Below are 27,580 nucleotides of genomic sequence, written 5' to 3'. Positions count from 1 at the left end.
TGATTAGATTAAGACAATATGGTGTCTTCATCACTCTTTTACAATGTATATGTGACGACCCGAGTTCTAATCTCTTAATAATCAAATCATCAAAAAGAATAGACAATAATCAATGTCTAAACAAAATAAATTTTTTTTTTTTTTTAAAACAGGAAGCACCTCGCTCGATCGGTAAAAATCTACCGATCGAGCAAGCACAATGCTCAAACTCTCAGGTGCAACGAGTGGTGGCCTCGCTCGATCTGCAACAAATGACCGATCGAGCGAGCCACTTTCTTCAAGTGTTCTGTTCCTAATTTAACAGCCTCGCTCGATCGGTAAGAATTGCCCGATCGAGCGAGCACAGGTTCAGAAGCAGAACAAAAACTTCATTTTGCTGTCCAAACAAGTTCCTTCATGCATTTTCATCCAATATCAACTCATACAAAGCCTATTCAACTATCATAAGCCAACATGCATTCTCACATGATAAAGTTGATAGAATTGAATCATCACAAGGCCTTATAAACATAATCAAAAAGCCCACAAAGCATGCAAGAAGCAATGTTATATATTCAAGATCAAGCTACATTATATTGTCTCAAGGATTTACATACATCTCAAATCCTATATACATCAACAAGACAACAACTAGATCAACTACAAGTCTTGGAACAAGTAGCTATAACATGCTCATGGTTTTTGGACTCAACTCTAACATTGACAGCACAAGAACTCATCTAAACTCGGATCATCACGCTATCTTCTCTTCCCTTGTTCTTCACATTCGCTTTTGCCCGGTTCCACTCCCTCCTATTGCAATGACACATACAACAAAACAATAGCCGGATAACTCCGGTGAGAAATAGATTTTCCAATAAAAGCAACTAAACATGCATACAAACATATATCAAGATCATGATATAAAAAAACATAACTTCAATGCATGTTTTAAAACAAGGTTCATCTCTTCATTCGTCGGTTGGGATCCCGAGAAGTAGATATCATAACTAATCCACCGACTCTCCCGATCGAGGTGGGGCTACTTATCTCACTTCTCTAGACTTTGAAGCCATTATATATGTAAATCAGATGCTAGGCTAAACAACCACCCAGGCCATACATATACAATCCCTCAAATCGTCTATTCAAATGTTTCCGTTCATTTCAAAATCAAAGAACAAGTCTTACAAGATGAATGCAATATATATCATTCAAATCACATTCATTAACATCAAGACTTATTCAACAACTCAAAGGAAAGCACATAAGAGCAATTAAGCAAACAAGTATGTGATTTAGGGGAACTCGATACAAACCATCTCGAGTTGTAATCTCAATCAAATAGTAGTCCACTTTTACCTTTCAAATGTGATGTTTAGGATTTCTTTTAGCTTGTCCAAATCTGTACAAGTTAACCACCAAATCTGTCTCAAAATCTGCTCAAGTTTCAACCCAAACGTCAAAGCAAAACGCTACCAACCTTGTGCGTTCTTGTATCGGTTTCGGAGTCAAGATCAATGAGTTGAAATTCCCTGTTTACACACTGAAATCACAGCATAACAAGCAAGGAATCATCAGCTAATAATTCAGCCACTTCTTAGTCCAAGAACAATAGCAAATCACTTCAAATCATGAGTTCGACGGCATATCGGTATAACTCGCGATTCCGAACACATCTATAACATTTCTAACATGCATATCAGCTGTTGAAGCTTCGAAACCAATATATCAGCAGGTATATAGATCAAATCATAGCTGGGAAATCATAAGAATATGATACAACAATCAATCCTCAACCCAACTTCAATATTACAAAAGATAGAAGCTCATCAACAACAATTCAAACACAAGTCTGGTGTCTGTCATTTTCGAATTACCAAACCCTGATTAACAAAGAGAAAACTTACATCAAATCGAAGGTTTCGTTGCGAGGATTCCAGAACATCTTTCGGAATCGAAATAGGATACCCGTAACTCAAGATATGTGAATTGGAAGATGAAGATTGAACTTGGAAATTCTTTTTCTCTCACTCGGTTCCTTCCTTTACCTTTCTGATAGAAATCTGATGGAATACACGTGAATAAGTTTAAAAATCACAAGTGTCCAAGCTATTTGCATTTTAGCCCCTCAACTATTCAAAAATTGCAATTTGGTCCTCAACTTCTCATTTCATTCAATTTTAATCCTAAATAATTTAATAATATTAGAATTTAAATCAAAACTCCAAATATTCCCAAATTAAATATTTTCGGATTAAAATTAAATAATTTCGGGCGTTACAATTCTCCCCCACTAAGACACGATTTCGTCCTCGAAATCTCAAGTAGTATCCACAGATAATATAACAGATATCAGATAACAGAAAACTAAAGAAGACTCACATCATTGAAACATCTCTGGAAAACGTTGCATCATATCTGACTCAGTCTCCCAAGTCGCTTCTTCAATACCATGACGACTCCATTAGACTTTCACAAGTGGAATAGTCTTCGTTCGTAGTTGCTTCTCTTTTCGATCAAGAATCTGAATTGGCTTTTCAAAATAACTCAAAGTCTCGTCGAGTTCAGCCTCATCAGATTGAAGCACATGAGATTCATCAGCCAGATATTTTCGAAGCATCAATACATGAAAGACATCATGTATTCCAGATAAAGATGGAGAAAGAGCTAATCGATAGGCGAGATTGCCTATTTTCTCCAAAATTTCATAAGGACCGATATATCGTGGAGACAATTTCCCTCGCTTGCCAAATCTGACAGTGCCTCTGAATGGAGAAATCTTCAGAAACACTATATCCCCCTGTTCAAACGACAAAGGTCGACGTCGAACATTGGCATACTTTGCTTGTCTGTCCTGAGCTGTCTTCATTCTTTTCTGAATAAGCTTCACCTGTTCATTCATATCACGTATCATATCAGGGCCAGTGTCAGGTACTTCAGAGATATCATCCCAGTACAGAGGAGATCGACATTTTCTTTCATATAAAGCTTCAAAAGGAGCCATTCCAATACTCGATTCACAAAGAGATAGTGATTCTTGCCAACTAGTGCCAAAATCAAGCACTATAGCTCTCAACATGTCCTCCAATGTCTGAATAGTACGCTCAGACTGTCCGTCAGTCTGTGGATGATAAGCTGTACTCAAGTGTAACTGAGTACCCAAAGCACTCTGTAAGCTGTGCCAAAAATGTGATGTAAATCGAGGATCACGATCTGATACGATGGATTTCGGCACCCCGTGCAATCTAACAACTTCTCGAACATAAATCTCTGCCATCTGGTCGTGTCTATATATAATGCGATAAGGAATGAAACACGCTGATTTCATCAATCTGTCAATAATCACCCAGATAGCATCACAGCCTCTAGAAGATCGAGGTAATCTTGTCACGAAATCCATAGAAATATGATCTCATTTCCATTCAGGCACGGATAAACTCTGTAATAAACTAGGCGGTTTCTTCCTTTTAGCCTTCACCTGCTGGCAATTAAGACATCGAGACACAAAATCGGTGATATCTGACTTCATCTGTTTCCACCAATAATGAGTCTTCAGATCATTGTACATCTTCCTACCACCAAGATGAATACTGTAACGACTACAATGCGCCTCTTTCAGTAGTTTTTGACGTACATCAGAAATATCAGGCACTACTAGGCGATTGTGAACGTAAAGAAGATCATCTCGAACCCGGTATTTAGATACATGCCCTGATCGAACTTTCTCAATCGAGTTCTGCACATTCTGATCATTTTTCTGAGCATCTCTAATTCGAAACAACAATGCTGGTTCAACTTGAATTTGATAAAGTCGCAGAGGCTGATAATTCGTATCACATACTAATCCAGATAGACAACAGTTTTCAATCAAATTCGATACACCAATCGTCGATAAGGATAAGGAACATACCTTTCGACTCAATGCATCAGCTGCTACATTCGATTTCCCCGGATAGTACTTAATTTCACAATCAAAATTTTTCAGCAAATCAAGCCATCGTCGCTGTCTCATATTCAATTCTGACTATGAAAACAGATATTTTAGACTCTTGTGATCAGAATAAATCTCAAACTGTTCCCCGTACAGATAATGTCGCCAAATCTTCAAAGCAAATACAATAACGGCCAATTCAAGATCATGAATCGGATATCTGGTCTCGTGAGGCTTCAACTGTCTTGAGGCATAAGCAATCACATGCTCTCGCTGCATCAAAACACACCCCAAACCTCGATGAGATGCATCACAATAAACAGTGAAACCACCAGTACTTGAAGGAATCGTCAAGACTGGTGCACTGGTCAGTCGTTTCTTCAACTCAAAAAAACTGGATTCACAAGCTTCAGACCAGATGAAAGGAGCATTCTTCTGAGTCAACTGAGTAATCGGCTTCGCAATACTGGAAAAATCTTTGATGAATCGACGATAATACCCAGCCAAACCCATGAAACTACGTATCTCAGGAACAGATGTTGGTCTCGACCAACTGATCACTGCCTCGACTTTACTTGGATCAACAGCTATACCATTTCCGGATATAATATGTTCAAGAAAAACAACCTGTTTCAACCAAAACTCACATTTCGACAGTTTAGCATACAGTTTCTCGGCTCTTAAAGTCTTCAATACTGTTCTCAGATGTTCAGAATGATCAATTAAATTCTTCGAATATATCAGAATATCATCAATAAAAATAATCACGAAGTCATCGAGATATTTCTGAAATACATGGTTCATCAAAGCCATGAATACAACTGGAGCATTTGTCAAACCAAACGGCATAACTATAAACTCATAATGGTCATACCTGGTTCTAAACGCAGTCTTAGGAATATCAAAATCCCTAACTCTCAGCTGATGGTATCCAGATGTCATATCAATCTTGGAATACACTGAAAAACCTTGCAACTGGTCAAATAAATCATCAATACGAGGCAAAGGATATTTGTTCTTTACCGTTGCCTTGTTCAGTTGCCGGTAGTCGATGCACAATCTCATTGAACCGTCTTTCTTTCTAACAAACAGTACTGGAGCTCCCCAAGGAGAAACACTTGGTCGAATGTATCCCTTGGCCAATAAATCTTCTAACTGTTCTTTCAACTCTTTCAGTTCAACTGGTGCCATTCGATAAGGTGCTTTCGAAATCGGTGCAGTTCCTGGCATCAGTTCGATGTTGAAATCAATCTCACGATACGGAGGTAATCCTGGAATCTCATCAGGAAAAACGTCCGCAAATTCACTAACCACTGGCAAATCAGCCAGGTTCGGGCTAGCTTCCAAAATGTCAACTGCATATACAAGAAATCCCTCCGCTCCTTTCTGCAAAAGTCGGGTCATAGCTAATACAGAAATAAGAGGAATCTTAGCACGTGAACCCTTACCATAGAATTTCCATTCTTCAGCCATCTCAGGTCTGAATCTCACTATCTTTTGGAAACAATCTACGGTAGCTCTGTACTTATTCAGCATATCAATCCCAATAATACAGTCAAAATCAGACATACCAAGTACAAAACAATCTATCTCAATCTCATTACCATCATACTATAGTACATAATTCTTAACTGTTTGAATCGATATAAGACCCCTCCCCAAAGGAGAAGAAACAGATACTACAACAGGTAATATTTCAACAGGCAAAGAATGCCATGACACAAATTGGGCAGAGATAAACGTATGGGATGCACCTGTATCTATCAATACATATGCAGGATAACCATAAAGAGAACAGTTACCTGCAATCACGTCATCTGGTGCTCCCTGTCCCTGTTCCTCTGTCAATGCAAAGACATGAGCCTGCTGTCTCTGGGGCTGACTACCTGTCTGACTTCCTCCTGGTCGAGTCTGTTGCTGTGGATGTGCGGGTTGGAAGGAATGAACAGAAGAGGCTTGCCTTCCAGGTTGAGCCACTGATTGTGATGACTCTCCACATCTTGACTGTCCAGAACCTCTCTGAGGACACACCCTCGCAAAATGACCAGTCTGCTGGCATATATGGCACCTCCCAGATACACCTCGGCACTGATCGGTTGGATGACCTCCACTACAACTGTTACAAAACACTCCTGACTTCTGTTTCGTGCCACTGGAACTCGAAGAACTGCTCCCAGACTTCTTAAACTGTTTTCCTCGAGCTTGCAAATATCCTTTCTTACCACTGCTGCTTCCACCACTTTCAAATCGAGAAGACTGTTGCGGAGTTGGAGCTGAAGTTTGTGACTGTCTCGGAGGCTGAGCAACATACGAAGCTCCTCGCTGCTGTATCAAGCCAGCTTTCGCTCCTTTGGCACTGTTCAAGGCATCAGCAAAATTATTTGGTCGCCTTGTGTTTACCAATGTAAAAACATCAGGATTCAGTCCATTAATGAACTGATCAGCCATAGCCTCGTCACTATCTGCAACATGTGGAGCGAAACGTAGCAATGTCGTGAATTTTGCAACATAGTCTTCAATATTTAAGTTTCCCTGCCTCAGATTAGCAAATTCGGCACCCTTGTTTTTACGATAAGACACTGAAAAGAAGCGTTGGTAAAACTCAGTTTTGAAGACATTCCAGGTCAGAACAGTTCCTCTACGCTCAAGAGATTTCTTTGTTGTGAACCACTAGCTTTTTGCAACTTCATGCAACTGATGACCAATAAGTCTGACTCTCCGCTCATCACCGTAATCAAGTGAATCAAATAACATCTTCATATCATCAAGCCATCCTTCACATTCAACTGCATTCTCGGTACCTTTCAGGGTTGGCGGCTTGTAGGATTGAAATCTTTTCAGTAGTGTTTCCATTGGAGTCGCAGTCATATCGGTCATGTCTCTTGAAGTGCTTCCCTGTTCATTACTCGGGACTGTATCTTGAGGCACAATCGGTGTTACCACTGTCTGTTCTGGCAAATGTATAGGAACTGTCTGTTCTGGCATCGGAGTAGGAGCCCGTGGTCTAAGAGGAGGTCGTCCTGGTCTTCGAGACATATCTAATTATCAAAATAGTTAGGACACCATAATCCTCAAATCAATCTCAGTCCTCCTCTGATCATCTTGCCTCTGATCAAGACTCGGTTCTGATTCAATCTTAAATAAATAATCACAGTCTTCAGATAAAACATGCTTCCAATCAATTCAGATAATCAGGTAGCATGTCATAAATTATCAGAATACATGCCTCTAATCATTTTCGATATTCCAGTAAGCATGCATCTTTAATCATCGTAATCATACTTTCAAATAAAATAAATACAACATCTTGTAATAAAGACTTAAAAGTAAATCATGCTAGCATTTACAACATGTAATTCAATCATGTAATTAAATCATAGCATGAATCCATAAATCAGTAAGGCAGAAGACTCGATCTACCCCACTCACAGTCTATCTAAGTTCAAAATTTTCTTGCTCTGATACCACCTGTTGTGATGACCCGAGTTCTAATCTCTTAATAATCAAATCACCAAAAAGAATAGACAATAATCAATGTTTAAACAAAATAAAAAAAAATTTATTTTTTTTTTTAAAACAGGAAGCACCTCGCTCGATCGGTAAAAATCTACCGATCGAGCGAGCACAATGCTCAAACTCTCGGGTGCAGCGAGTGGTGGCCTCGCTCGATCTGCAACAAATGACCGATCGAGCGAGCCACTTCCTTCAAGTGTTCTGTTCCTGATTTAACAGCCTCGCTCGATCGGTAAGAATTGCCCGATCGAGCGAGCACAAGTTCAGAAGCAGAACAGAAACTGCATTTTGCTGTCCAAACAAGTTCCTTCATGCATTTTCATCCAATATCAACTCATACAAAGCCTATTCAACTATCATAAGCCAACATGCATTCTCACATGATAAAGTTGATAGAATTGAATCATCACAAGGCCTTATAAACATAATCAAAAATCCCACAAAGCATGCTCTTAGCAATGTTATATATTCAAGATCAAGCTACATTATATTGTCTCAAGGATTTACATACATCTCAAATCCTATATACATCAACAAGACAACAACTAGATCAACTACAAGTCTTGGAACAAGTAGCTATAACATGCTCATGGTTTTTGGACTCAACTCTAACATTGACAACACAAGAACTCATCTAAACTCGGATCATCACGCTATCTTCTCTTCCCTTGTTCTTCACATTCGCTTTTGCCCGGTTCCACTCCCTCCTATTGCAATGACACATACAACAAAACAATAGCCGGATAACTCTGGTGAGAAATAGATTTCCCAGTAAAAGCAACTAAACATGCATACAAACATATATCAAGATCATGATATAAAAAAAACATAACTTCAATGCATGTTTTAAAACAAGGTTCATCTCTTCATTCGTCGGTTGGGATCCCGAGAAGTAGATATCATAACTAATCCACCGACTCTCCCGATCGAGGTGGGGCTACTTATCTCACTTCTCTAGACTTTGAAGCCATTATATATGTAAATCAGACGCTAGGCTAAACAACCACCCAGGCCATACATATACAATCCCTCAAATCGTCTATTCAAACGTTTCCGTTCATTTCGAAATCAAAGAACAAGTCTTACAAGATGAATGCAATATATATCATTCAAATCACATTCATTAACATCAAGACTTATTCAACAACTCAAAGAAAAGCACATAAGAGCAATTAAGCAAACAAGTATGTGATTTAGGGGAACTCGATACAAACCATCTCGAGTTGTAATCCCAATCAAATAGTAGTCCACTTTTACCTTTCAAATGTGATGTTTAGGATGTCTTTTAGCTTGTCCAAATCTGTACAAGTTAACCACCAAACCTGTCTCAAAATCTGCTCAAGTTTCAACCCAAACTTCAAAGCAAAATTCTACCAACCTTGTGCGTTCTTGTATCGGTTTCGGAGTCAAGATCAATGAGTTGAAATGCCCTGTTTACACACTGGAATCACAGCATAACAAGCAAGGAATCATCAGCTAATAATTCAGCCACTTCTTAGTCCAAGAACAATAGCAAATCACTTCAAATCATGAGTTCGACGGCATATCGGTATAACATGGCGATTCCGAACACATCTATAACATTTCTAACATGCATATCAGCTGTTGAAGCTTCGAAACCAATATATCAGCAGGTATATAGATCAAATCATAGCTGGGAAATCATAAGAACATGATACAACAATCAATCCTCAACCCAACTTCAATATTACAAAAGATAGAAGCTCATCAACAACAATTCAAACACAAGTCTGGTGTCTGTCATTTTCGAATTACCAAACCCTGATTAACAAAGAGAAAACTTACATCAAATCGAAGGTATCATTGCGAGGATTCCAGAACATCTTTCGGAATCGAAATCGGATACCCGTAACTCAAGATATGTGAATTGGAAGATGAAGATTGAACTTGGAAATTATTTTGCTCTCACTCGGTTCCTTCCTTTACCTTTCTGATAGAAATCTGATGGAATACACGTGAATAAGTTTAAAAATCACAAGTATCCAAGCTATTTACATTTTAGCCCCTCAACTATTCAAAAATTTCAATTTGGTCCTCAAATTCTCATTTCATTCAATTTCAATCCTAAATAATTTAAGAATATTAGAATTTAAATCAAAACTCAAAATATTCCCAAATTAAATATTCTCGGATTAAAATTAAATAATTTCGGGCGTTACAGTATAGATCATTGCAAATGCCAATATATTTTGTAATAAGCTTGTAAATGATGCACGAGTCTAACAGAATCCGTATAGGTGTTTTAGCTTAAAAATATTAATTTGGGAATCCAATTCACTCTAATTGGTTTAAATAAGCTAGTTATTGGTGCACAAGTCAATCAAAATCCTATAGGTGTTTTAGCATAATTTTATCAAGTAAGGACTCCTATGGACTCTAATTGATTAGATTAAGACAATATGGTGTCTTCATCACTCTTTTACAATGTACAGATCATTGCAAATACCAATATATGTTGTAATAAGCTTGTAAATGATGCACGAGTTTAACAGAATCCGTATAGGTGTTTTAGCTTAAGAATATTAAGTTGGGAATCCAATGCACTCTAATTGGTTTGAATAAGCTAGTTATTGGCCCACAAGTCAATCAAAATCCGTATAGGTGTTTTAGCGTAATATTATCAATTAGGGACTCCAATGGACTATAATTGATTAGATTAAGACAATATGGTGTCTTCATCACTCTTTTACAATGTATAGATCATTGAAAATGCCAATATATGTTGTAATAAGCTTGTAAATGATGCACGAGTCTAACAGAATCCGTATAGGTGTTTTAGTTTAAGAATATTAAGTTGGGAATCCAATTTACTCTAATTGGTTTGAATAAGCTAGTTATTGGTCCACAAGTCAATCAAAATCCGTATAGGTGTTTTAGAGTAATATTATCAAGTAAGGACTCCAATAGACTCTAATTGATTAGATTAAGACAATATGGTGTCTTCATCACTCTTTTACAATGTATAGATCATTGCAAATGCCAATATATGTTGTAATAAGCTTGTAAATGATGCACGAGTCTAACAGAATACGTATAGGTGTTTTAGCTTAAGAATATTAAGTTGGAAATCCAATGCACTCTAATTGGTTTGAATAAGCTAGTTATTGGTCCACAAGTCATTAAAAATCCGTTTAGGTTTTTTAGCGTAATATTATCAAGTAGGGACTCCAATGGACTCTAATTGATTAGATTAAGACAATATGATGTCCTCATCACTCTTTTACAATGTATAGATCATTGCAAATGCCAATATATGTTGTAATAAGCTTGTAAATGATGCACGAGTCTAACAGAATTCGTATTGGTGTTTTAGCTTAAGAATATTAAGTTGGGAATCCAATGCACTCTAATTGGTTTGAATAAGATAGTTATTGGTCCACAAGTCAATCAAAATCCGTATAGGTGTTTTAGCGTAATATTATCAAGTAGGGACTCCAATGGACTCTAATTGATTATATTAAGACAATATGGTGTCTATATCACTCTTTTACAATGTATAGAACATTGCAAATGCCAATATATGTTGTAATAAGCTTGTAAATGATGAACGAGTCTAACAGAATCCGTATAGGTGTTTTAGCTTAAGAATATTAAGTTGGAAATCCAATGCACTCTAATTGGTTTGAATAAGCTAGTTATTGGTCCACAAGTCATTCAAAATTCGTAGAGGTGTTTTAGCATAATATTATCATGTAGGGACTCCAATGGTCTCTAATTGATTAGATTAAGACAATATGGTGTCTTCATCACTCTTTTATAATGTATAGATCATTGCAAATGCCAATATATGTTGTATTAAGCTTGTAAATGATGCACGAGTCTAACAGAATCCGTATAGGTGTTTTAGCTTAAAAATATTAAGTTGGAATCCAATGCACTCTAATTGGTTTGAATAAGCTAGTTATTAGTCCACAAGTCATCAAAATTCGTATAGGTGTTTTAGCATAATATAATCATGTAGGGACTCCAATGGTCTCTAATTGATTAGATTAAGACAATATGGTTTCTTCATCACTCTTTTACAATGTATAGATCATTGCAAATGCCAATATATGTTGTATTAAGCTTGTAAATGATGCACGAGTCTAACAGAATCCGTATAGGTGTTTTAGCTTAAAAATATTAATTTGGGAATCCAATTCACTCTAATTGGTTTGAATAAGCTAGTTATTAGTGCACAAGTCAATCAAAATCCTATAGGTGTTTTAGCGTAATTTTATCAAAGGACTCCAATGGACTCTAATTGATTGGATTAAGACAATACAATATGGTGTCTTCATCACTCTTTTACAATGTACAGATCATTGCAAATACCAATATATGTTGTAATAAGCTTGTAAATGATGCACGAGTCTAACAAAATCCGTATAGTTGTTTTAGCTTAAGAATATTAAGTTGGGAATCCAATGCACTCTAATTGGTTTGAATAAGCTAGTTATTAGTCCACAAGTCAATCAAAATCTGTATAGGTGTTTTAGCGTAATATAATCAAGTAGGGACTCCAATGGACTCTAATTGATTAGATTAAACAATATGGTGTCTTCATCACTCTTTTACAATGTATAGATCATTGCAAATGCCAATATATGTTGTAATAAGCTTGTAAATGATGCACGAGTCTAACGGAATCCGCATAGGTGTTTTAGCTTAAAAATATTAAGTTGGGAATCCAATGCACTCTAATTGGTTTGAATAAGCTAGTTATTGGTCCACAAGTCATTCAAAATCCGTATAGGTGTTTTAGCGTAATATTATCAAGTAGGGACTCCAATGGACTCTAATTGATTAGATTAATGCAATATGTTGTCTTCATCACTCTTTTACAATGTATAGATCATTGCAAATGCCAATATATGTTGTAATGAGCTTGTAAATGATGCACGAGTCTAATATAATCCGTATAGGTGTTTTAGCTTAAGAATATTAAGATGGAAATCCAATACACTCTAATTGGTTTGAATAAGCTAGTTATTGGTCCACAAGACAATCAAAATCCGTATTGGTGTTTTACGTAATATTATCAAGTAGGGACTCCAATGGACTCTAATTGATTATATTAAGACAATATGGTGTCTATATCACTCTTTTACAATGTATAGAACATTGCAAATGTCAATATATGTTGTAATAAGCTTGTAAATGATGCACGAGTCTAACAAAATCCGTATAGTTGTTTTAGCTTAAGAATATTAAGTTGGGAATCCAATGCACTCTAAATGGTTTGAATAAGCTAGTTATTGGTCCACAAGTCAATCAAAATCTGTATAGGTGTTTTAGCATAATATTATCAAGTAGGGACTCCAATGGACTCTAAGTGATTAGATTAAGACAATATGGTGTCTTTATCACTTTTTTATAATGTATAGATCATTGCAAATGCCAATATATGTTGTAATAAGCTTGTAAATGATGCAGTCTAACAGAATCCGTATATGTGTTTTACCTTAAAAATATTAAGTTGGGAATCCAATGCACTCTAATTGCTTTGAATAAGCTAGTTATTGGTCCAAAAGTCAATCAAAATCCATATAGGTGTTTTAGCGTAATATTATCAAGTAGGGACTCTAATGGACTCTAATTGATTAGATTAAGACAATATGGTGTCTTCATCACTCTTTTACAATGTATAGATAATTGCAAATGCCAATATATTTTTTAATAAGATTGTAAATGATGCACGAGTCTAACAGAATCCGAATAGGTGTTTTAGCTTAAAAATATTAAGTTGGAAATCCAATGCACTCTAATTGGTTTGAATAAGCTAGTTATTGGTGCATAAGTCAATCAAAATCCTATAGGTGTTTTAGCGTAATTTTATCAAGTAAAGATTTCAATGGACTCTAATTGATTAGATTAAGATAATATGGTGTCTTCATCACTCTTTTACAATGTATATATCATTGCAAATGCCAATATATGTTGTAATAAGCTTGTAAATGATGCACGAGTCTAAAAAAATTCGTATAGGTGTTTTAGCTTAAGAATATTAAGTTGAGAATCCAATGCACTCTAATTGGTTTGAATAAGATAGTTATTGGTCCACAAGTCAATCAAAATCCGTATAGGTGTTTTAGCGTAATATTATCAAGTAGGGACTCCAATGGACTATAATTGATTAGATTAAGACAATATGGTGTCTTCATCACTCTTTTACAATGTATAGATCATTGCAAATGCCAATATATGTTGTAATAAGCTTGTAAATGATGCACGAGTCTAACAGAATCCGTATAGGTGTTTTAGCTTAAGAATATTAAGTTGGGAATCCAATGCACTCTAATTGGTTTGAATAAGCTAGTTATTGGTCCACAAGTCAATCAAAATCCGTATAGGTGTTTTAGCGTAATATTATCAAGTAGGGACTCCAATGGACTCTAATTGATTAGATTAAGACAATATGGTTTCTTCATCACTCTTTTACAATGTATAGATCATTGCAAATGCCAATATATGTTGTAATAAGCTTGTAAATGATGCACGAGTCTAACAAAATCCGTATAGGTGTTTTAGCTTAAGAATATTAAGTTGGGAATCCAATGCACTCTAATTGGTTTGAATAAGCTAGTTATTGGTCCACAAGTCAATCAAAATCCGTATAGGTGTTTTAGCGTAATATTATCAAGTAGGGACTCCAATGGACTATTGATTAGATTAAGACAATATGGTGTCTTCATCACTCTTTTACAATGTATAGATCATTGCAAATGCCAATATATGTTGTAATAAGCTTGTAAATGATGCAGTCTAACAGAATCCGTATATGTGTTTTACCTTAAAAATATTAAGTTGGGAATCCAATGCACTCTAATTGGTTTGAATAAGCTAGTTATTGGTCCACAAGTCAATCAAAATCCGTATAGGTGTTTTAGCGTAATATTATCAAGTAGGGACTCCAATGGACTCTAATTGATTAGATTAAGACAATATGGTGTCTTCATCACTCTTTTACAATGTATAGATCATTGCAAATGCCAATATATGTTGTAATAAGCTTGTAAATGATGCACGAGTCTAACAGAATCCGTATAGGTGTTTTAGCTTAAGAATATTAAGTTGGGAATCCAATGCACTCTAATTGGTTTGAATAAGCTAGTTATTGGTCCACAAGTCAATCAAAATCCGTATAGGTGTTTTAGCGTAATATTATCAAGTAGGGACTCCAATGGACTCTAATTGATTAGATTAAGACAATATGGTGTCTTCATCACTCTTTTACAATGTATAGATAATTGCAAATGCCAATATATTTTTTAATAAGATTGTAAATGATGCACGAGTCTAACAGAATCCGAATAGGTGTTTTAGCTTAAAAATATTAAGTTTGAAATCCAATGCACTCTAATTGCTTTGAATAAGCTAGTTATTGGTCCAAAAGTCAATCAAAATCCGTATAGGTGTTTTAGCGTAATATTATCAAGAAGGGACTCCAATGGACTCTATTTGATTAGATTAAAACAATATGGTGTCTTCATCACTCTTTTACAATATATAGATCATTGCAAATGCCAATATATGTTGTATTAAGCTTGTAAATGATGCACGAGTCTAACAGAATCCGTATAGGTGTTTTAGCTTAAAAATATTAATTTGGGAATTCAATGCACTATAATTGGTTTGAATAAGCTAGTTATTGGTCCACAAGTCAATCAAAATCCGTATAGGTGTTTTAGCGTAATATTATCAAGTAGGGACTCCAATGGACTATAATTGATTAGATTAAGACAATATGGTGTCTTCATCACTCTTTTACAATGTATAGATCATTGCAAATGCCAATATATGTTGTAATAAGCTTGTAAATGATGCACGAGTTTAACAGAATCCGTATAGGTGTTTTAGCTTAAGAATATTAAGTTGGGAATCCAATGCACTCTAATTGGTTTGAATAAGCTAGTTATTGGTCACAAGTCAATCAAAATCCGTATAGGTGTTTTAGCGTTATTATCAAGCAGGGACTCCAATGGACTCTAATTGATTAGATTAAGACAATATGGTGTCTTCATCACTCTTTTACAATGTATAGATCATTGCAAATGCCAATATATGTTGTAATAAGCTTGTAAATGATGCACGAGTCTAACAGAATCCGTATAGGTGTTTTAGCTTAAAAATATTAATTTGGGAATTCAATGCACTATAATTGGTTTGAATAAGCTAGTTATTGGTCCACAAGGCAATCAAAATCCGTATAGGTGTTCTAGCGTAATATTATCAAGTAGGGACTCCAATGGACTCTAGTTGATTAGATTAAAAAAATATAGTGTCTTCATCACTCTTTTACAATGTATAGATCATTGCAAATGCCAATATATGTTGTAATAAGCTTGTAAATGATGCACGAGTCTAACAGAATCTGTATAGGTGTTTTAGCTTAAGAATATTAAGTTGGGAATCCAATGCACTCTAATTGGTTTGAATAAGCTAGTTATTGGTCCACAAGTCATTCAAAATCGTATAGGTGTTTTAGCGTAATATTATCAAGTAGGGACTCCAATGGACTCTAATTGATTAGATTAAGACAATATGGTGTCTTCATCACTCTTTTACAATGTATAGATCATTGCAAATGCCAATATATGTTGTAATAAGCTTGTAAATGATGCACGAGTCTAACAGAATCCGTATAGGTGTTTTAGCTTAAAATATTAAGTTGGGAATCCAATGCACTCTAATTGGTTTGAATAAGCTAGTTATTGGTCCACAAGTCATTAAAAATCCGTATAGGTGTTTTAGCGTAATATTATCAAGTAGGGACTCCAATGGACTCTAATTGATTAGATTAAGACAATATGGTGTCTATATCACTCTTTTACAATGTATAGAACATTGCAAATGCCAATATATGTTGTAATAAGCTTGTAAATGATGCACGAGTCTAACAGAATCCGTATAGGTGTTTTAGCTTAAGAATATTAAGTTGGGAATCCTATGCACTCTAATTGGTTTGAATAAGGTAGTTATTGGCACACAAGTCAATCAAAATCCGTATAGGTGTTTTAGCGTAATATTATCAAGTAGGGACTCCAATGGACTCTAATTGATTAGATTAAGACAATATGGTGTCTTCATCACTCTTTTACAATGTATAGATCATTGCAAATGCCAATATATTTTGTAATAAGCTTGTAAATGATGCACGAGTCTAACAGAATCTGTATAGGTGTTTTAGCTTAAGAATATTAAGTTGGGAATCCAATGCACTCTAATTGGTTTGAATAAGCTAGTTATTGGCCCACAAGTCAATCAAAATCCGTATAGGTGTTTTAGCGTAATATTATCAAGTAGGGACTCCAATGGACTATAATTGATTAGATTAAGACAATATGGTGTCTTCATCACTCTTTTACAATGTATAGATCATTGAAAATGCCAATATATGTTGTAATAAGCTTGTAAATGATGCACGAGTCTAACAGAATCCGTATAGGTGTTTTAGTTTAAGAATATTAAGTTGGGAATCCAATGCACTCTAATTGGTTTGAATAAGCTAGTTATTGGTCCACAAGTCAATCAAAATCCGTATAGGTGTTTTAGCGTAATATTATCAAGTAGGGACTCCAATGGACTATAATTGATTAGATTAAGACAATATGATGTCCTCATCACTCTTTTACAATGTATAGATCATTGCAAATGCCAATATATGTTGTAATAAGCTTGTAAATGATGCACGAGTCTAACAGAATCCGTATAGGTGTTTTAGCTTAAGAATATTAAGTTGGGAATCCAATGCACTCTAATTGGTTTGAATAAGCTAGTTATTGGTCCACAAGTCAATCAAAATCCGTATAGGTGTTTTAGCGTAATATTATCAAGTAGGGACTCCAATGGACTATAATTGATTAGATTAAGACAATATGGTGTCTTCATCACTCTTTTACAATGTATAGATCATTGCAAATGCCAATATATGTTGTAATAAGCTTGTAAATGATGCACGAGTTTAACAGAATCCGTATAGGTGTTTTAGCTTAAGAATATTAAGTTGGGAATCCAATGCACTCTAATTGGTTTGAATAAGCTAGTTATTGGTCCACAAGTCAATCAAAATCCGTATAGGTGTTTTAGCGTAATATATCAAGTAGGGACTCCAATGGACTCTAATTGATTAGATTAAGACAATATGGTGTCTTCATCACTCTTTTACAATGTATAGATCATTGCAAATGCCAATATATGTTGTAATAAGCTTGTAAATGATGCACGAGTCTAACAGAATCCGTATAGGTGTTTTAGCTTAAGAATATTAAGTTGGGAATCCAATGCACTCTAATTGGTTTGAATAAGCTAGTTATTGGTCCACAAGTCAATCAAAATCCGTATAGGTGTTTTAGCGTAATATTATCAAGTAGGGACTCCAATGGACTCTAATTGATTAGATTAAGACAATATGTGTCTTCATCACTCTTTTACAATGTATAGATCATTGCAAATGCCAATATATGTTGTAATAAGCTTGTAAATGATGCACGAGTCTAACAGAATCCGTATAGGTGTTTTAGCTTAAGAATATTAAGTTGGGAATCCAATGCACTCTAATTGGTTTGAATAAGCTAGTTATTGGTCCACAAGTCAATCAAAATCCGTATAGGTGTTTTAGCGTAATATTATCAAATAGGGACTCCAATGGACTCTAATTGATTAGATTAAGACAATATGGTTTCTTCATCACTCTTTTACAATGTATAGATCATTGCAAATGCCAATATATGTTGTAATAAGCTTGTAAATGATGCACGAGTCTAACACAATCCTTATAGGTGTTTTAGCTTAAGAATATTAAGTTGGGAATCCAATGCACTCTAATTGGTTTGAATAAGCTAGTTATTGGTCCACAAGTCAATCAAAATCCGTATAGGTGTTTTAGCGTAATATTATCAAGTAGGGACTCCAATGGACTCTAATTGATTAGATTAAGACAATATGGTGTCTTCATCACTCTTTTACAATGTATAGATCATTGCAAATGCCAATATATGTTGTAATAAGCTTGTAAATGATGCACGAGTCTAACAAATATCCAGTGTTGTTTTAGTTTAAGAATATTAAGTTGGGAATCCAATGCACTCTAATTGGTTTGAATAAGATAGTTATTGGTCCACAAGTCAATCAAAATCCGTATAGGTGTTTTAGCGTAATATTATCAAGTAGGGACTCCAATGGACTCTAATTGATTAGATTAAGACAATATGGTGTCTATATCACTCTTTTACAATGTATAGAACATTGCAAATGCCAATATATGTTGTAATAAGCTTGTAAATGATGCACGAGTCTAACAGAATCCGTATAGGTGTTTTAGCTTAAGAATATTAAGTTGGGAATCCAATGCACTCTAATTGGTTTGAATAAGCTAGTTATTGGTCCACAAGTCAATCAAAATCCGTATAGGTGTTTTAGCGTAATATTATCAAGTAGGGACTCTAATGGACTCTAATTGATTAGATTAAGACAATATGGTGTCTTCATCACTCTTTTACAATGTATAGATAATTGCAAATGCCAATATATTTTTTAATAAGATTGTAAATGATGCACGAGTCTAACAGAATCCGAATAGGTGTTTTAGCTTAAAAATATTAAGTTTGAAATCCAATGCACTCTAATTGCTTTGAATAAGCTAGTTATTGGTCCAAAAGTCAATCAAAATCCGTATAGGTGTTTTAGCGTAATATTATCAAGAAGGGACTCCAATGGACTCTATTTGATTAGATTAAAACAATATGGTGTCTTCATCACTCTTTTACAATGTATAGATCATTGCAAATGCCAATATATGTTGTAATAAGCTTGTAAATGATGCACGAGTCTAACAGAATCCGTATAGGTGTTTTAGCTTAAGAATATTAAGTTGGGAATCCAATGCACTCTAATTGGTTTGAATAAGCTAGTTATTGGTCCACAAGTCAATCAAAATCCGTATAGGTGTTTTAGCGTAATATTATCAAGTAGGGACTCCAATGGACTCTAATTGATTAGATTAAGACAATATGGTGTCTTCATCACTCTTTTACAATGTATAGATCATTGCAAATGCCAATATATGTTGTAATAAGCTTGTAAATGATGCACGAGTCTAACAGAATCGCTATAGGTGTTTTAGCTTAAGAATATTAAGTTGGGAATCCAATGCACTCTAATTGGTTTGAATAAGCTAGTTATTGGTCCACAAGTCAATCAAAATCCGTATAGGTGTTTTAGCGTAATATTATCAAGTAGGGACTCCAATGGACTCTAATTGATTAGATTAAGACAATATGGTGTCTTCATCACTCTTTTACAATGTATAGATCATTGCAAATGCCAATATATTTTTTAATAAGATTGTAAATGATGCACGAGTCTAACAGAATCCGAATAGGTGTTTTAGCTTAAAAATATTAAGTTGGAAATCCAATGCACTCTAATTGCTTTGAATAAGCTAGTTATTGGTCCAAAAGTCAATCAAAATCCGTATAGGTGTTTTAGCGTAATATTATCAAGAAGGGACTCCAATGGACTCTAATTGATTAGATTAAGACAATATGGTGTCTTCATCACTCTTTTACAATGTATAGATCATTGCAAATGCCAATATATGTTGTAATAAGCTTGTAAATGATGCACGAGTCTAACAGAATCCGTATAGGTAGTTTAGCTTAAGAATATTAAGTTGGAAATCCAATGCACTCTAATTGGTTTGAATAAGCTAGTTATTGGTCCACAAGTCAATCAAAATCCGTATAGGTGTTTTAGCGTAATATTATCAAGCAGGGACTCCAATGGACTCTAATTGATTAGATTAAGACAATATGGTGTCTTCATCACTCTTTTACAATGTATAGATCATTGCAAATGCCAATATATGTTGTAATAAGCTTGTAAATGATGCAGTCTAACAGAATCCGTATATGTGTTTTACCTTAAAAATATTAAGTTGGGAATCCAATGCACTCTAATTGGTTTGAATAAGCTAGTTATTGGTCCACAAGTCAATCAAAATCCGTATAGGTGTTTTAGCGTAATATTATCAAGCAGGGACTCCAATGGACTCTAATTGATTAGATTAAGACAATATGGTGTCTTCATCACTCTTTTACAATGTATAGATCATTGCAAATGCCAATATATGTTGTAATAAGCTTGTAAATGATGCACGAGTCTAACAGAATCCGTATAGGTGTTTTAGCTTAAAAATATTAATTTGGGAATTCAATGCACTATAATTGGTTTGAATAAGCTAGTTATTGGTCCACAAGTCAATCAAAATCCGTATAGGTGTTTTAGCGTAATATTATCAAGTAGGGACTCCAATGGACTCTAATTGATTAGATTAAGACAATATGGTGTCTTCATCACTCTTTTACAATGTATATGTGACGACCCGATTTCTAATCTCTTAATAATCAAATCATCAAAAAGAATAGACAATAATCAATGTCTAAACAAAATAAATTTTTTTTTTTTTTTTAAAACAGGAAGCACCTCGCTCGATCGGTTAAAAATCTACCGATCGAGCAAGCACAATGCTCAAACTCTCAGGTGCAGCGAGTGGTGGCCTCGCTCGATCTGCAACAAATGACCGATCGAGCGAGCCACTTTCTTCAAGTGTTCTGTTCCTAATTTAACAGCCTCGCTCGATCGGTAAGAATTGCCCGATCGAGCGAGCACAGGTTCAGAAGCAGAACAGAAACTTCATTTTGCTGTCCAAACAAGTTCCTTCATGCATTTTCATCCAATATCAACTCATACAAAGCCTATTCAACTATCATAAGCCAACATGCATTCTCACATGATAAAGTTGATAGAATTGAATCATCACAAGGCCTTATAAACATAATCAAAAAGCCCACAAAGCATGCAAGAAGCAATGTTATATATTCAAGATCAAGCTACATTATATTGTCTCAAGGATTTACATACATCTCAAATCCTATATACATCAACAAGACAACAACTAGATCAACTACAAGTCTTGGAACAAGTAGCTATAACATGCTCATGGTTTTTGGACTCAACTCTAACATTGACAGCACAAGAACTCATCTAAACTCGGATCATCACGCTATCTTCTCTTCCCTTGTTCTTCACATTCGCTTTTCCCCGGTTCCACTCCCTCCTATTGCAATGACACATACAACAAAACAATAGCCGGATAACTCCGGTGAGAAATAGATTTTCCAATAAAAGCAACTAAACATGCATACAAACATATATCAAGATCATGATATAAAAAAACATAACTTCAATGCATGTTTTAAAACAAGGTTCATCTCTTCATTCGTCGGTTGGGATCCCGAGAAGTAGATATCATAAACTAATCCACCGACTCTCCCGATCGAGGTGGGGCTACTTATCTCACTTCTCTAGACTTTGAAGCCATTATATATGTAAATCAGATGCTAGGCTAAACAACCACCCAGGCCATACATATACAATCCCTCAAATCGTCTATTCAAATGTTTCCGTTCATTTCAAAATCAAAGAACAAGTCTTACAAGATGAATGCAATATATATCATTCAAATCACATTCATTAACATCAAGACTTATTCAACAACTCAAAGGAAAGCACATAAGAGCAATTAAGCAAACAAGTATGTGATTTAGGGGAACTCGATACAAACCATCTCGAGTTGTAATCTCAATCAAATAGTAGTCCCACTTTTACCTTTCAAATGTGATGTTTAGGATTCTTTTAGCTTGTCCAAATCTGTACAAGTTAACCACCAAATCTGTCTCAAAATCTGCTCAAGTTTCAACCCAAACGTCAAAGCAAAACGCTACCATTCTTGTGCGTTTCTTGTATCGGTTTCGGAGTCAAGATCAATGAGTTGAAATTCCTGTTTACACACTGAAATCACAGCATAACAAGCAAGGAATCATCAGCTAATAATTCAGCCACTTCTTAGTCCCCAAGAACAATAGCAAATCACTTCAAATCATGAGTTCGACGGCATATCGGTATAACTCGCGATTCCGAACACATCTATAACATTTCTAACATGCATATCAGCTGTTGAAGCTTCGAAACCAATATATCAGCAGGTATATAGATCAAATCATAGCTGGGAAATCATAAGAATATGATACAACAATCAATCCTCAACCCAACTTCAATATTACAAAAGATAGAAGCTCATCAACAACAATTCAAACACAAGTCTGGTGTCTGTCATTTTCGAATTACCAAACCCTGATTAACAAAGAGAAAACTTACATCAAATCGAAGGTTTCGTTGCGAGGATTCCAGAACATCTTTCGGAATCGAAATAGGATACCCGTAACTCAAGATATGTGAATTGGAAGATGAAGATTGAACTTGGAAATTCTTTTGCTCTCACTCGGTTCCTTCCTTTACCTTTCTGATAGAAATCTGATGGAATACACGTGAATAAGTTTAAAAATCACAAGTGTCCAAGCTATTTGCATTTTAGCCCCTCAACTATTCAAAAATTGCAATTTGGTCGCAACTTCTCATTTCATTCAATTTTAATCCTAAATAATTTAATAATATTAGAATTTAAATCAAAACTCCAAATATTCCCAAATTAAATATTTTCGGATTAAAATTAAATAATTTCGGGCGTTACAATTCTCCCCCACTAAGACACGATTTCGTCCTCGAAATCTCAAGTAGTATCCACAGATAATATAACAGATATCAGATAACAGAAAACTAAAGAAGACTCACATCATTGAAACATCTCTGGAAAACGTTGCATCATATCTGACTCAGTCTCCCAAGTCGCTTCTTCAATACCATGACGACTCCATTAGACTTTCACAAGTGGAATAGTCTTCGTTCGTAGTTGCTTCTCTTTTCGATCAAGAATCTGAATTGGCTTTTCAAAATAACTCAAAGTCTCGTCGAGTTCAGCCTCATCAGATTGAAGCACATGAGATTCATCAGCCAGATATTTTCGAAGCATCAATACATGAAAGACATCATGTATTCCAGATAAAGATGGAGAAAGAGCTAATCGATAGGCGAGATTGCCTATTTTCTCCAAAATTTCAATAAGGACCGATATATCGTGGAGACAATTTCCCTCGCTTGCCAAAATCTGACAGTGCCTCTGAATGGAGAAATCTTCAGAAACACTATATCCCCCTGTTCAAACGACAAAGGTCGACGTCGAACATTGGCATACTTTGCTTGTCTGTCCTGAGCTGTCTTCATTCTTTTCTGAATAAGCTTCACCTGTTCATTCATATCACGTATCATATCAGGGCCAGTGTCAGGTACTTCAGAGATATCATCCCAGTACAGAGGAGATCGACATTTTCTTTCATATAAAGCTTCAAAAGGAGCCATTCCAATACTCGATTCACAAAGAGATAGTGATTCTTGCCAACTAGTGCCAAAATCAAGCACTACAGCTCTCAACATGTCCTCCAATGTCTGAATAGTACGCTCAGACTGTCCGTCAGTCTGTGGATGATAAGCTGTACTCAAGTTGTAACTGGAGTACCCAAAGCACTCTGTAAGCTGTGCCAAAAATGTGATGTAAATCGAGGATCACGATCTGATACGGATGGATTTCGGCACCCCGTGCATCTAACAACTTCTCGAACAATAAATCTCTGCCATCTGGTCGTGTCTATATAATGCGATAAGGAAATGAAACACGCTGATTTCATCAATCTGTCAATAATCCCCCAGATAGCATCACAGCCTCTAGAAGATCGAGGTAATCTTGTCACGAAATCCATAGAAATATGATCTCATTTCCATTCAGGCACGGATAAACTCTGTAATAAACTAGGCGGTTTCTTCCTTTTAGCCTTCACCTGCTGGCAATTAAGACATCGAGACACAAAATCGGTGATATCTGACTTCATCTGTTTCCACCAATAATGAGTCTGCAGATCATTGTACATCTTCCTACCACCAAGATGAATACTGTAACGACTACAATGCGCCTCTTTCAGTAGTTTTTGACGTACATCAGAAATATCAGGCACTACTAGGCGATTGGTGAACGTAAAGAAGATCATCTCGAACCCGGTATTTAGATACATGCCCTGATCGAACTTTCTCAATCGAGTTCTGCACATTCTGATCATTTTTCTGAGCATCTCTAATTCGAAACAAACAATGCTGGTTCAACTTGAATTTGATAAAGTCGCAGAGGCTGATAATTCGTATCACATACTAATCCAGAAAGACAACAGTTTTCCAATCAAATTCGATACACCAATCGTCGATAAGGATAAGGAACATACCTTTCGACTCAATGCATCAGCTGCTACATTCGATTTCCCCGGATAGTACTTAATTTCACAATCAAAATTTTTCAGCAAATCAAGCCATCGTCGCTGTCTCATATTCAATTCTGACTATGAAAACAGATATTTTAGACTCTTGTGATCAGAATAAATCTCAAACTGTTCCCCGTACAGATAATGTCGCCAAATCTTCAAAGCAAATACAATAACGGCCAATTCAAGATCATGAATCGGATATCTGGTACTCGTGAGGCTTCAACTGTCTTGAGGCATAAGCAATCACATGCTCTCGCTGCAATCAAAACACACCCCAAACCTCGATGAGATGCATCACAATAAACAGTGAAACCACCAGTACTTGAAGGAATCGTCAAGACTGGTGCACTGGTCAGTCGTTTCTTCAACTCAAAAAAACTGGATTCACAAGCTTCAGACCAGATGAAAGGAGCATTCTTCTGAGTCAACTGAGTAATCGCTTCGCAATACTGGAAAAATCTTTGATGAATCGACGATAATACCCAGCCAAACCCATGAAACTACGTATCTCAGGAACAGATGTTGGTCTCGACCAACTGATCACTGCCTCGACTTTACTTGGATCAACAGCTATACCATTTCCGGATATAATATGTTCAAGAAAAACAACCTGTTTCAACCAAAACTCACATTTCGACAGTTTAGCATACAGTTTCTCGGCTCTTAAAGTCTTCAATACTGTTCTCAGATGTTCAGAATGATCAATTAAATTCTTCGAATATATCAGAATATCATCAATAAAAATAATCACGAAGTCATCGAGATATTTCTGAAATACATGGTTCATCAAAGCCATGAATACAACTGGAGCATTTGTCAAACCAAACGGCATAACTATAAACTCATAATGGTCATACCTGGTTCTAAACGCAGTCTTAGGAATATCAAAATCCCTAACTCTCAGCTGATGGTAACCAGATGTCATATCAATCTTGGAATACACTGAAAAACCTTGCAACTGGTCAAATAAATCATCAATACGAGGCAAAGGATATTTGTTCTTTACCGTTGCCTTGTTCAGTTGCCGGTAGTCGATGCACAATCTCATTGAACCGTCTTTCTTTCTAACAAACAGTACTGGAGCTCCCCAAGGAGAAACACTTGGTCGAATGTATCCTTGGCCAATAAATCTTCTAACTGTTCTTTCAACTCTTTCAGTTCAACTGGTGCCATTCGATAAGGTGCTTTCGAAATCGGTGCAGTTCCTGGCATCAGTTCGATGTTGAAATCAATCTCACGATACGGAGGTAATCCTGGAATCTCATCAGGAAAAACGTCCGCAAATTCACTAACCACTGGCAAATCAGCCAGGTTCGGGCTAGCTTCCAAAATGTCAACTGCATATACAAGAAATCCCTCCGCTCCTTTCTGCAAAAGTCGGGTCATAGCTAATACAGAAATAAGAGGAATCTTAGCACGTGAACCCTTACCATAGAATTTCCATTCTTCAGCCATCTCAGGTCTGAATCTCACTATCTTTTGGAAACAATCTACGGTAGCTCTGTACTTATTCAGCATATCAATCCCAATAATACAGTCAAAATCAGACATACCAAGTACAAAACAATCTATCTCAATCTCATTACCATCATACTATAGTACATAATTCTTAACTGTTTGAATCGATATAAGACCCCTCCCCAAAGGAGAAGAAAACAGATACTACAACAGGTAATATTTCAACAGGCAAAGAATGCCATGACACAAATTGGGCAGAGATAAACGTATGGGATGCACCTGTATCTTTCAATACATATGCAGGATAACCATAAAGAGAACAGTTACCTGCAATCACGTCATCTGGTGGCTCCCTGTCCCTGTTCCTCTGTCAATGCAAAGACATGAGCCTGCTGTCTCTGGGGCTGACTACCTGTCTGACTTCCTCCTGGTCGAGGTCTGTTGCTGTGGATGTGCGGGTTTGAAGGAATGAACAGAAGAGGCTTGCCTTCCAGGTTGAGCCACTGATCGTGATGACTCTCCACATCTTGACTGTCCGGAACCTCTCTGAGGACACACCCCTCGCAAAATGACCAGTCTGCTGGCATATATGGCACCTCCCAGATACACCTCGGCACTGATCGGTTGGATGACCTCCACTACAACTGTTACAAAACACTCCTGACTTCTGTTTCGTGCCACTGGAACTCGAAGAACTGCTCCCCAGACTTCTTAAACTGTTTTCCTCGAGCTTGCAAATATCCTTTCTTACCACTGCTTGCTTCCACCACTTTCAAATCGAGAAGACTGTTGCGGAGTTGGAGCTGAAGTTTGTGACTGTCTCGAGGCTGAGCAACATACGAAGCTCCTCGCTGCTGTATCAAGCCAGCTTTCGCTTCCTTTGGCACTGTTCAAGGCATCAGCAAAATTATTTGGTCGCCTTGTGTTTACCAATGTAAAAACATCAGGATTCAGTCCATAAATGAACTGATCTGCCATAGCCTCGTCACTATCTGCAACATGTGGAGCGAAACGTAGCAATGTCGTGAATTTTGCAACATAGTCTTCAATATTTAAGTTTCCCTGCCTCAGATTAGCAAATTCGGCACCCTTGTTTTTACGATAAGACACTGAAAAGAAGCGTTGGTAAAACTCAGTTTTGAAGACATTCCAGGTCAGAACAGTTCCTCTACGCTCAAGAGATTTCTTTGTTGTGAACCACTAGCTTTTTGCAACTTCATGCAACTGATGACCAATAAGTCTGACTTCTCCGCTCATCAACCGTAATCAAGTGAATCAAATAACATCTTCATATCATCAAGCCATCCTTCACATTCAACTGCATTCTCGGTACCTTTCAGGGTTGGCGGCTTGTAGGATTGAAATCTTTTCAGTAGTGTTTCCATTGGAGTCGCAGTCATATCGGTCATGTCTCTTGAAAGTGCTTCCC

This window comes from Henckelia pumila, chromosome 4 (genome assembly GCF_033568475.1).
Source record: "Henckelia pumila isolate YLH828 chromosome 4, ASM3356847v2, whole genome shotgun sequence".
Classification (NCBI taxonomy): Eukaryota; Viridiplantae; Streptophyta; class Magnoliopsida; order Lamiales; family Gesneriaceae; genus Henckelia; species Henckelia pumila.
Note: the sequence above shows the minus strand (reverse complement) of the source record.